This window comes from Phaseolus vulgaris, chromosome 7, assembly GCF_000499845.2.
Source record: "Phaseolus vulgaris cultivar G19833 chromosome 7, P. vulgaris v2.0, whole genome shotgun sequence".
NCBI lineage: Eukaryota > Viridiplantae > Streptophyta > Magnoliopsida > Fabales > Fabaceae > Phaseolus > Phaseolus vulgaris.
In genome coordinates this window covers 15,888,297-15,898,096 of record NC_023753.2, presented here as the reverse complement: position 1 = coordinate 15,898,096, position 9,800 = coordinate 15,888,297, and the positions used below count along the sequence as shown (strand labels likewise).

General features: G+C 34.2%; 1 pseudogene; it reads right to left on the bottom strand.

Annotated features, from left to right (window-relative positions):
* Positions 1-8,813: 8,813 nt before the first annotated feature.
* Positions 8,814-8,919, bottom strand: LOC137830793 (small nucleolar RNA R71; annotated as a pseudogene).
* Between the last annotated feature and the right edge of the window lie 881 nt (positions 8,920-9,800).

The window sequence follows — 9,800 nt, the reverse complement described above, 5'->3', positions numbered from 1 at the left end:
TGGTATTCCCACTAATATGGGCAGGAGTGTGTTGCCTAATTAAATAGGACTAGTAATGATTGTAAATAGTTTAAACCACTTTAAATGATGATATGTATTTAGGGTTTTCTTCTTCTACTTTCACATTTTCTGATCTCATCCCCGTAATATCAAAATGACCAATGTGCTCCCATTATAATATATCTAGAATATAATTTTAAATTAAGTAATTTGAAACCATATTTCGAATGGGTATAATTTGAATCATAATTATTTAATTTCAAATTACATAAGTTAGAATATATTCGGAATAGTTTTAGATTGTGATATATAAATATTGTGAATTATGTATTCTAAAGTATAGTTTCTAATTGATTATAAATTGTTATGTAACATAGACCATAATATATATTGTGGATATGAGAGAAGAGATTATGGGGTGAGAAAGAAAAACTCCATACTCAATAAAATAAAGGGAGTGCACTTCCATATTTTTCTTCTGCACCCTTACATTTTTTTGAAACATTGAAAATATCTTTTCACAGTTTTGGATAATTTTGGAATAGGGATTTCATAAGCAAAAATATTTCCGGAATAGAGGTTTTGTAAGCAAATGGTGTTTTCAGATTAGGAAATCTAGAAGACAAAAAACCATTCCAAAATATTCTTCTGGAACACATTTTTTTATTTCTAGATTGATAAATCCAGAATTAATAAAGTATATTTTGAAAAATATGTTTCGAAAATATTTTGGAAAGAACAATCCGAAAATTATTTCTAAAAGGAGTAAAATAGTCTTCTTAAAAAAATGATGGGGTGCAGGAATAAATTTGTTAGGATGTAGGAAGAAACAACCTAAAATAAAAGTAGTTTTGGTTGTTTCTTTGTGCACCCTTACATTTTTCTTCCTGCACCCCTACAATCATGTGTAATAACTAAATTATCCCTAGATTTTGCAAAACCTTGAAGGCACCAAACCACTCCTGTCACCTAGTATCTTTCTCCTTTGTTTGCCGTTTTGTCTCCACATTCCCATTGAAAGTGCAGCAAGTAGTGGCGGTGCCTGGCCTCGATTTTTGTCATTGCTTTGCATTATTTTGTGTAGAAAGTTGGTTTCCGACTACTATATGGTGGTAGTGATGGTTATTTGTTATTTGCTGTGACATTTAATTATGTTAAAGGTACATCTGCAATCTAATCACGTGAATCAAAAGCTAATACTTATGCTTCTACATCACTTCAATCTCATTGTAACCATTTCTTCGAGTTAACCACGTTATGATTTGCTATTGATTTGGACACTTATAGTTCTGGATTTCATTATGAAAAGTGTTTTTGATTTGCTAATTTACGTTATTAGATTTTTTACAATTAAAAACAAAAAAGTTAAACCTCCCCAAACTTGTTACATTGCTCACATAATGGTTTAGGGTTTAGGGTTTATTATTTGATGCCATGAATAAACACAACTGAGCCTTGGCGTGACACTCACACATCTTTTGCCTCTTGTGGTATTGCTTAGCCACACGCAACACTTCAGCTTGACAACAGAGCATGTCAAATAAATTAACATCTTACTATAAAATTTCAATAAACTATTTGAAAATCATAACCAAACATAAAAGTTAAAAAATACATTTCGAATCTCCTAATCCATAAGTAAAAAAATGCATTTCAGATTCACCAATCTATAAGTAAAAAAGTTATTTTGAATCCCTCAATCCATAAGTCAAAAAAATACATTATGAATTCACCACTTCATAGATATCGTGGAACCAAATTTCTGGAAACTCCTAAACCCCATAACAGTGTATTTTCAAATAAAAATAACAAGGCTAGTTTTGGTATTTTGAAAAATAAAGGGATGCAGAAAGAAAAATATAGGGGTGCAAGAAGAAACACTCTTTAGTTTTCGTTTGATTGGCCCAACCATGTTCAATTAATATATATTTAAAACAAGACTCTTATTTATGAAAGGTTCCTAATGTACCCCTTTTTTACTTTTCACACCACTTGTTTGAAAATCTCCCACCCTCAATCTCTCCCACACCTTTTTTTATACCCACCCCTTCATTTCTGATTCCGCTCTTACTGTCTCACACCCATCCGCTCAGGTTACCTTCATTACTCTTGCTTTTCGTTATTGTTTTGCATTATGAGTTCTCTCATATTCCTTCTTCCCCAATAACATTTTGCATCCTGAGATATCTCACTACAAAATTTTTGTAATTAACTTTTCTTTATGTAATGTGATCCTGCCGACAACTCGAGCGTGGAGGAATCGCTTCGTAGCTCTCTCTCTACCCCATCTACGCGACTGTGTTATCTGCAAAATCACCCTCAGAACCTTCTCTAGGATCTCCAAACGCGACCTGCAAAACACACAGACGGTGCCTCTAGCGGCCGTTTGCACTTCGACGATCAAGTTAGATCACAGAACCACCAATAAGAAAAACTGTGTAGTAATGTGTGTAAAAAACTCCCGTGTCTCTAAATCTCACTCTGATTCTCTTTTATGCCTCCCTCTATAGCTGCGCCTAACAGAATTCTGTTATGCCTCTCTGGCATGTGTCAGAACCCTGTTGCGCTTTTCTGTGGCAACATACCTCCAGAATCAGTAAAACGTGAGTGTCTGCGCTTGTCTGTACCTTTAACGGCACGGAGTGCACCTTTGTCTGGACCGCGCCCCTCTCAGATGATGACACGTGGAGGCATGCAACTAACCACACACGTGTCACTACTTGAAGGGCTCTAGCGCTTCTCTCTGTGTGTCTAAGTTATTCCCTTGCGGAGTAACTTAGCGCATTGCTTTTATCTGGGTAAATCGCAGACTCTCGGGAGAACGCCAGGTGTGGCTGGTCTAGGCACACTCTCCAAGCATTGCTCTCTGCGCAAACGGTTTCCCCTTCACGATGTCATGCACGTAATGGGCTGAGGGAGTCGCCAATCACTGACCGGTTTGCTAGCTCCCTCAGGCCACTCTCATGCACGATTCTCTGAGATATGTTCATGCGATGTCCGTGCGTAACGCTCTCGCTGGGAACCTCAGTCCCAGCTTAACTGCGTGTAACATGAGACCCCGATGACCATTCACTCGATGACTGATCGGTGCTCTATTGCTTCTCGCGTTCTGCCCCCAGGTGTTCATCTGGGAACTGATCTGTCGGTGACCGCTTGGTTACTGACCACCGATCACCGTTCTGGGTGATCTGTCCCCTGACTTCTCTGCTGACTGATCTGTCGGTGGCCACTTGGCTACTGACCACTGATCACCTCTTTGGATGACCTCCGATCACCATTCTAGGTGATCTGCTCCTTGATCTCTCTGTCACCCGGTCCACGTGTCACCCTACGAGTGGTCCACGTGATTATCTTCTGCTGACGTCATCAACTACCGATGACCGACCGGATCATAATGTATATCATGTATGCAACATACATACAATTTTAGATATACATGAGGTTTTATAATAGATGCAGTTGATAAGGTTGACCTTATATGTCCACGAATTTAGCTTGAAGAGAAATAATAGTAGTAATAATGCAACAAGAAAAGGAGGTGGCAATGGTCACTAACGTGTCACAAGAGCCACTTCTTGCTCTTTAAGCCCTCATAAGTACCAACAAGTCATGGGATGTTGGTAACCCTTATATAGGAAGTCCTTATAGGACCTTTTTGTGTTGATTTTAGGGACCATTTTTCACTCACTATCGTTATGATGGTAGATGCCTCAACTTAAGACCAACCACTAGAGCTATGACAAGAAGCATATAAGAAGATTGGGATTCTGCTACTGATGGCAGAGACACTCTCTTATATATGTTTGAAGGTGCCATAACCTAGTGTAAATTCTAGAGTAGAATTAAAATTTTCTTACTTAAAAGTATAGTAGGATTTTGGCTTATATGTTGGCCTTGAGTAGATTAGGGTTAAGGTTAGGTTTTGAAAACCTACCTAGGGTATAATTGGACTTAATTGTAGTCCACATTAAACCCTATGAAATTAGGTCACATGGTACACACCTTGATCATGCTTGCCTTGTGACTTGATTTATGCGCCTAATTCAAACCTTTTGCATTTGAATTTTCCCACCTTTTTTGCTTGTAACTTGGTCGACCCTCTAACATATAAATTAGGGTGCTTGGATCATGTTTTGGTAGATCAAATATATGAGTGTTATGTTGCCAAATTGCAAGCCTAAGCACTCTCTTGTTTAGCCTCTTTAGAATAGACACATTTGGTCGAACTAATCACTCTCCCCACACCACACGGAAATTCCAAGGAATCCATGGCTCCAATAGAGCTCTCTTTGACACATTCATTCCATTAGGTTTTGCAAACTCTCACCAATCTCTGAGGAAAATTTAATCGGATGAAAAGGATGCTATCATTTGGTATCTAAGCTTTGGTTCTTTAGAAGCTAAGTGTCTTCTTCTCTTATTTTTGTGTTCTTAATTTTTGTGTTGTTCATTGATGTTATTGAATGTCTTGAATTGTTTTAATTCCATTTTATTAACTATCTAATGATGTTTGTGCTATTTCTATTTGGTTCAAATGTTTTAATTGTTCTTAAAACATCCATATGAGGTTTTAGGATTTCTATTGAGTATACTATGGTGCTTTTATATTTTTTGAGTTTTATTGTAACTTTATTCGGTGAAAATAATTTTAATTTGAGTCATTTTCATTTTGAAATCAAGTTCAAGTAATGTCTAGTCATGTTCTTCCCAAATTGTCATTAAAGTTGTGTAGTGCCTATTGTAATTGATTTGATTGTTTGTTTTAATTTGAGTCTTAATTCTAATATGAATTTGAGCTTTGGTGTATTTTAATTTTTACATAAATGAGTTCTATATTGTGTCTTGAGTTTTGAAATCTATTTTTGAATTCAATTAGATTTCCTTTGTTTTCCAGAATTCTGTGCTGGCTGAAAACGTTTATCATAATTTGAGTTGTTGATAAAAAAAATATGAAACTATGGAATTGATTACTTTGATGTGTTGAGAAAAAGTGGAAAAAAAAAGAATTAAATCAAAATTCAAAATAGAAAAAAATGACAAATAAAAAAATAAACAGAGTGAAAAATAATTGTCTCTAGAATTTTGAATTAAGTAGCGAGTTTGAAAAGAATTATTGCAATTAATTGTCTTACTTTTTTTTTGTGAAATTCTAGCGCCAATATTTAGTTTATTCATTGAAGTGTTGATGGTTAAAATTTCAAAATTTGAATCGAAATATAATTTTCAGCATAAATCCAACAAGTTGTGAAAATTTCCTTACTAAAATTTTGTAGTGCATTTTTGTTTTATTCATCTATTCTATACCCTTTCTTTAGGATTCAATTTGTGTGTTAGCCTTTCTCTGTTAACCTTAATTCCTTGCTTGTCAATTTTATTGTCTATTCAATTGAGTCATGTCTATCATAAACTCCTTTTGAAGTAGTCCTTATTTTTAAATTAAGCTTTTTTGTTGCTTTGAATTGTTTGACCTCTAAATTTGGAAGTAGTCGAATCTCCTTGGTGTGTAGTTGAGTTGAAAATTTGGTGCAAGCTAAATCACTAAGAGAGGCAAGATCGGAAACTATTTGGATTGAATGTCCTAAAGTGGTGAAACAAGGGAGAAGCAACCTAAACTTACACAAACAAAAGCAAGAGGAACAAAGATTTGGAGTGCATAGAATATAATTTATATTTAGTGCATTAAAATTTGTTGACCTAAATTTCATTGTATTTTCTTTGAGTTGTATTTACTTTGAACTCTTAATCTTAGTGGATTCATATCACGTTTAGTTTGGTAAGTATGTCTTTAAGGTCCAAGGTGCCAATAAGTCTCACCTAGGAATTGTCCAGCTTAAAGCTTTCTAGTCTTAGGAATTTCAATTGTTTTAATGCTTTTCATTTCTTGTTTTTTTTAATTAGTGCTTTTCATATTTGGTTGTGTTTCTAAGAATTTTCTTAGAGAAAGGTTTGTGAAATGTTGTGGGATAGCCTCTGGCTAGGAAAGACTTGGTACTTAAGCGATCCTAGTGATCCATCTTCCTTTCTTGGGAAACTACCTATCTCACTGAGCTTGTTTTTCTCTTTGTGATTTTTTTAACACAAACTTTAACATGTCTAAACATACTTTTAATATTAGTGAAAGTGATATGAGATCTATAAAATCCCTATTTAAACAAATGGATAAAGACCTTCAATCACTTCAACAAGTTATTGAAGAAAAGAAAGAGAGGGATTATCATCTTGAAATTATTGAGGAAAAGTTGAAACTTGTTAAAGAAATAGATGAATATATTAGAAAAACATAAAAAGTCTCACCCATCTTGTTCTAGGTCTAGTGACTCCCATGTTGAGGAAGAGAGTTTTAGAATCAATTATTATTATCAACCTACACTTAGGAGAACTAGAAGAGAAATCCCACAAATTGAAACTGTTGAACCAAGTGGTGTTCATGTTTTGAAGAATCCAAATCCTTTGAAGGATGTTGAAGCCTCTGCTTTGCTTGATGTTGCTGTGTTGGTTTAAGCTTTGTTCCGGGGTAGTTTATATGTTGTAATCCACCATGTGATTAAATCTAAAGCATTTGCATTCTCAATCTTTGTGAAAGTAAAATGTTTTCAAACTAAGTTAAAACAACCGATTGTTTTGTCGAAACAACCGATTGTTTATACTTAGGTGTTTTGAGAAAAAGATTGAAAACTGTTTTGAATGGTTGAACTGTTAAAGTACCAAAACAACCGATTGATTCGAGGAAACAACCGATTGTTTGTTTTGGGACCATAACAGAAAAACTGTTTTCTTGTTGACTGAGCTTTAAATGTTTTAACTGCTTACGCTCCAGTCATTAAATGCTTTGACCAATCTTTTAATGTAATTTAAGAGTTTGTTAAAATTTGATAACAAACTACATATTTGAATAAATTCAGAAAAACAGATTTGACAATTAAGAATCTTTGACAAAGTTTTTCCAAAGAGTTTTTCAAAGTGCTGAGATTGCTAAGAGTTTGTGATTGATCAAAGTGTTGGAATAGGATTCTGCTTGTATTGATTTCAGATTATCTTCTGTAACAAGTGTAATCCTTGTACTCTGTTGAACAATTCGTTTTTGTGTTTGCTGAGATTGGTTGTGTGTTCTTGAGGTGTTCAAGATCAGCAATCTTAGTGTTGGCCAAGGAGAGTGTGTTTCTTAAGGTGTTCAAGGTCATTCTCTTGGTTGTTGTGTAAGTGATCAAGTGGTGATTGCTTAGTGGATTTCCTCAGGGTTTCTGAGAAGACTGGATGTAGCTCTGGTTTGGAGTGAACAAGTATAAACAACTGTGTACAATCTCTCTATCTCTAACTCTTTAAATTCAGTTTATTTGTTGTTTGCTGGTATAAACAACCGATTGTTTTTCTGGTACTACAACTTTTGCTTGCTGTTTTGGCTAACTGAATTGCTGAATCAATTGGTTCCTGAGATAAATTCATTCTAGTTTTGAAAAGTTTGTGAAAACCCTCTTTAAACAATTCACCCCCCCTCTAGTTTAAAGCCATCTTTTCTAACAGAAACTAGGGTTGACCTACCTTATTTTTATGGAATGAAAAATTTTCCTTGCCATCTGAAAAGTGCCAAATTTCAATAATATTTCATATTAAAATATAGGCACTTATGAGTATTATTTGCTAAAATAAGTATAAACTTGATTATTCTATTTTATATGTAGTGAATATTTTACTTGATTATTCAACTATTCCTTGTGGTTCGATATTCGTCCAAAGGCACATATTAATACTTTTGACAACGGAAGTACTTGCCGTAAAAAGTCATCAAGTTTTTGGCGTCGTTGTCGGGGAGCAGTTTAATTTTTGAGTATAAATTCCTATATATTTTGAATATTCTAGTTGTTTTTATTTTTGTTAATAGTTCTTAATTTTTGTTTATATTTCTTTTTTTGTGTTTATATTTGTTATGGTTTTTATTTTGCTTTATTTACACATTTGTTTTTATTTTATTACAAACTTGATTTGATTTGATTTTCTTTTAATTTGCAAATATGCTTTTATTGTTTTAATCTTTATCTTGAATTTATTTGCTTTTATTTGGTTATATTTATTTTCAGATTTGTTATGCTTTTAATTTATTTTCGGTTTTATTTTGAATTTATTTTTTATTTTGTTTTGAGTTTATTTAATTAGATTTTATTTTTATGTTTATTTTTTAAATTTTAGAAAAACTATTTATTCTGTTACTACTAGTGAATCCTTGTGCTAGCCCTTGAATTAGCTTTTTATATGATATTAAGAGGTAAAATTCTCAAAGACCAATTATTATTTGAAGCAAAAATTGAAAGGGTAGCCAAAAAAAAAAAAAAGCAAGACAAAGACAAACGAGAGACAAGGATACCCTAGAGAGTAATCTTCAACCACTTTTTCTTTTCCAAGTAAAATTTTGCAAGAGAAAAACAACATTGCAGAAAAGCAAACACCGCCTCCTAGGAGGACACTTGGAAATTATGTCATGTATCAAGGGCCAAGATATTTTTCTAGTATTACAATACTTGCTACCACCAGGGCCTTAGAGATGAAACCCACTTTCCTTTTTCTCACCAGTACCCACCAATTTACAGCAATGGATCATAAGGATCCATATTCACATTTGTCTACATTTTATGAATTGGCGGGAACAATGGGCTTTCAATCAGGTGATATTGAAAATGTTTATATGCACTTGTTTCCTTTTTCATTGGTAGGAAAGGCTAAGGAATGACTCAACTCACGTCCAAACCAGAGCCTCACTACCTAAAAAGTAGTAGAGGAGAAATTTCTGTAAAGATTTTTTTCAATCTCTCGTTACATCAAAGCAAATTCTGAAATCTCTATGTTCAGACAAGGAGCAAATGAAGCCTTATGTGAGACATGGGAAAGATTCAAGATAATGTTGAGAAAATGCCCAAATAATGGGTTTGAAGATATTTCTCAACTAAGCATATTTTTTAATGGTCTCAGATCTGATACAAAGATGCTCCTAGATGTTGCAGCTGGCGGCACAATAATTGTTGTTGATGTGGAACAAGCGACGAAGATTATTGATGCATTGGCAACAATTGATTATCAGGCCCAACATGATAGACAAGGTATTCAAAAGAAAGGGTTGTTAGATTTGAGTACTTCAGATGCACTCTTGGCTAAAAAAAAAAATTTGACGCAACAAATTGAGCAACTAACCACAGAAATGGCTATATTGCTCCAACAATTACATGTTGTTCATTCATCTAAAAGCCAGAGTCAACCAATCAGGTGTGATTTTGGTGGAGGTGATCATCCTAATGGTCACTGTTCTTATCAGAACAATTCACCTGAAGCTGAGGTAAATTACATGAGAAATCAGGGAAGGCAAGGTGGCTTCTCCAATAATTATTCTCAAGGTTGGAGAAGTAATCAAAGTCAAAATTTTGGGTGGAATCAAGATAGTGGTCCTTTCCAACAACAACAAAAACCCCTATATCTTTTAGTTACTAAAAGACTGAACAAACTTGAAGATACCGTGGAAAATTTCATAAAAGCCACTATGGCCAGTCAAGAAAATAATATGGCAACAATCAGGAATATAGAAATTCAGGCAGGATAGATTGCCAAACAATTAGCAGAGAGACATAGTGAACAAACTTACTATGTTATTTACAAGAGTTCTAAATTCAAGGTCGAATTCTTTCCTACTTAGGGGGCATGATACAAACCACCTCAACAAGCAGATGACTAAGGACACAACAAACACTTCAAAATTAGGTTAGTTATCTCAGCATACAAGACTAGGCCCCACCAAACATCATAAGGACCTTAGTAAA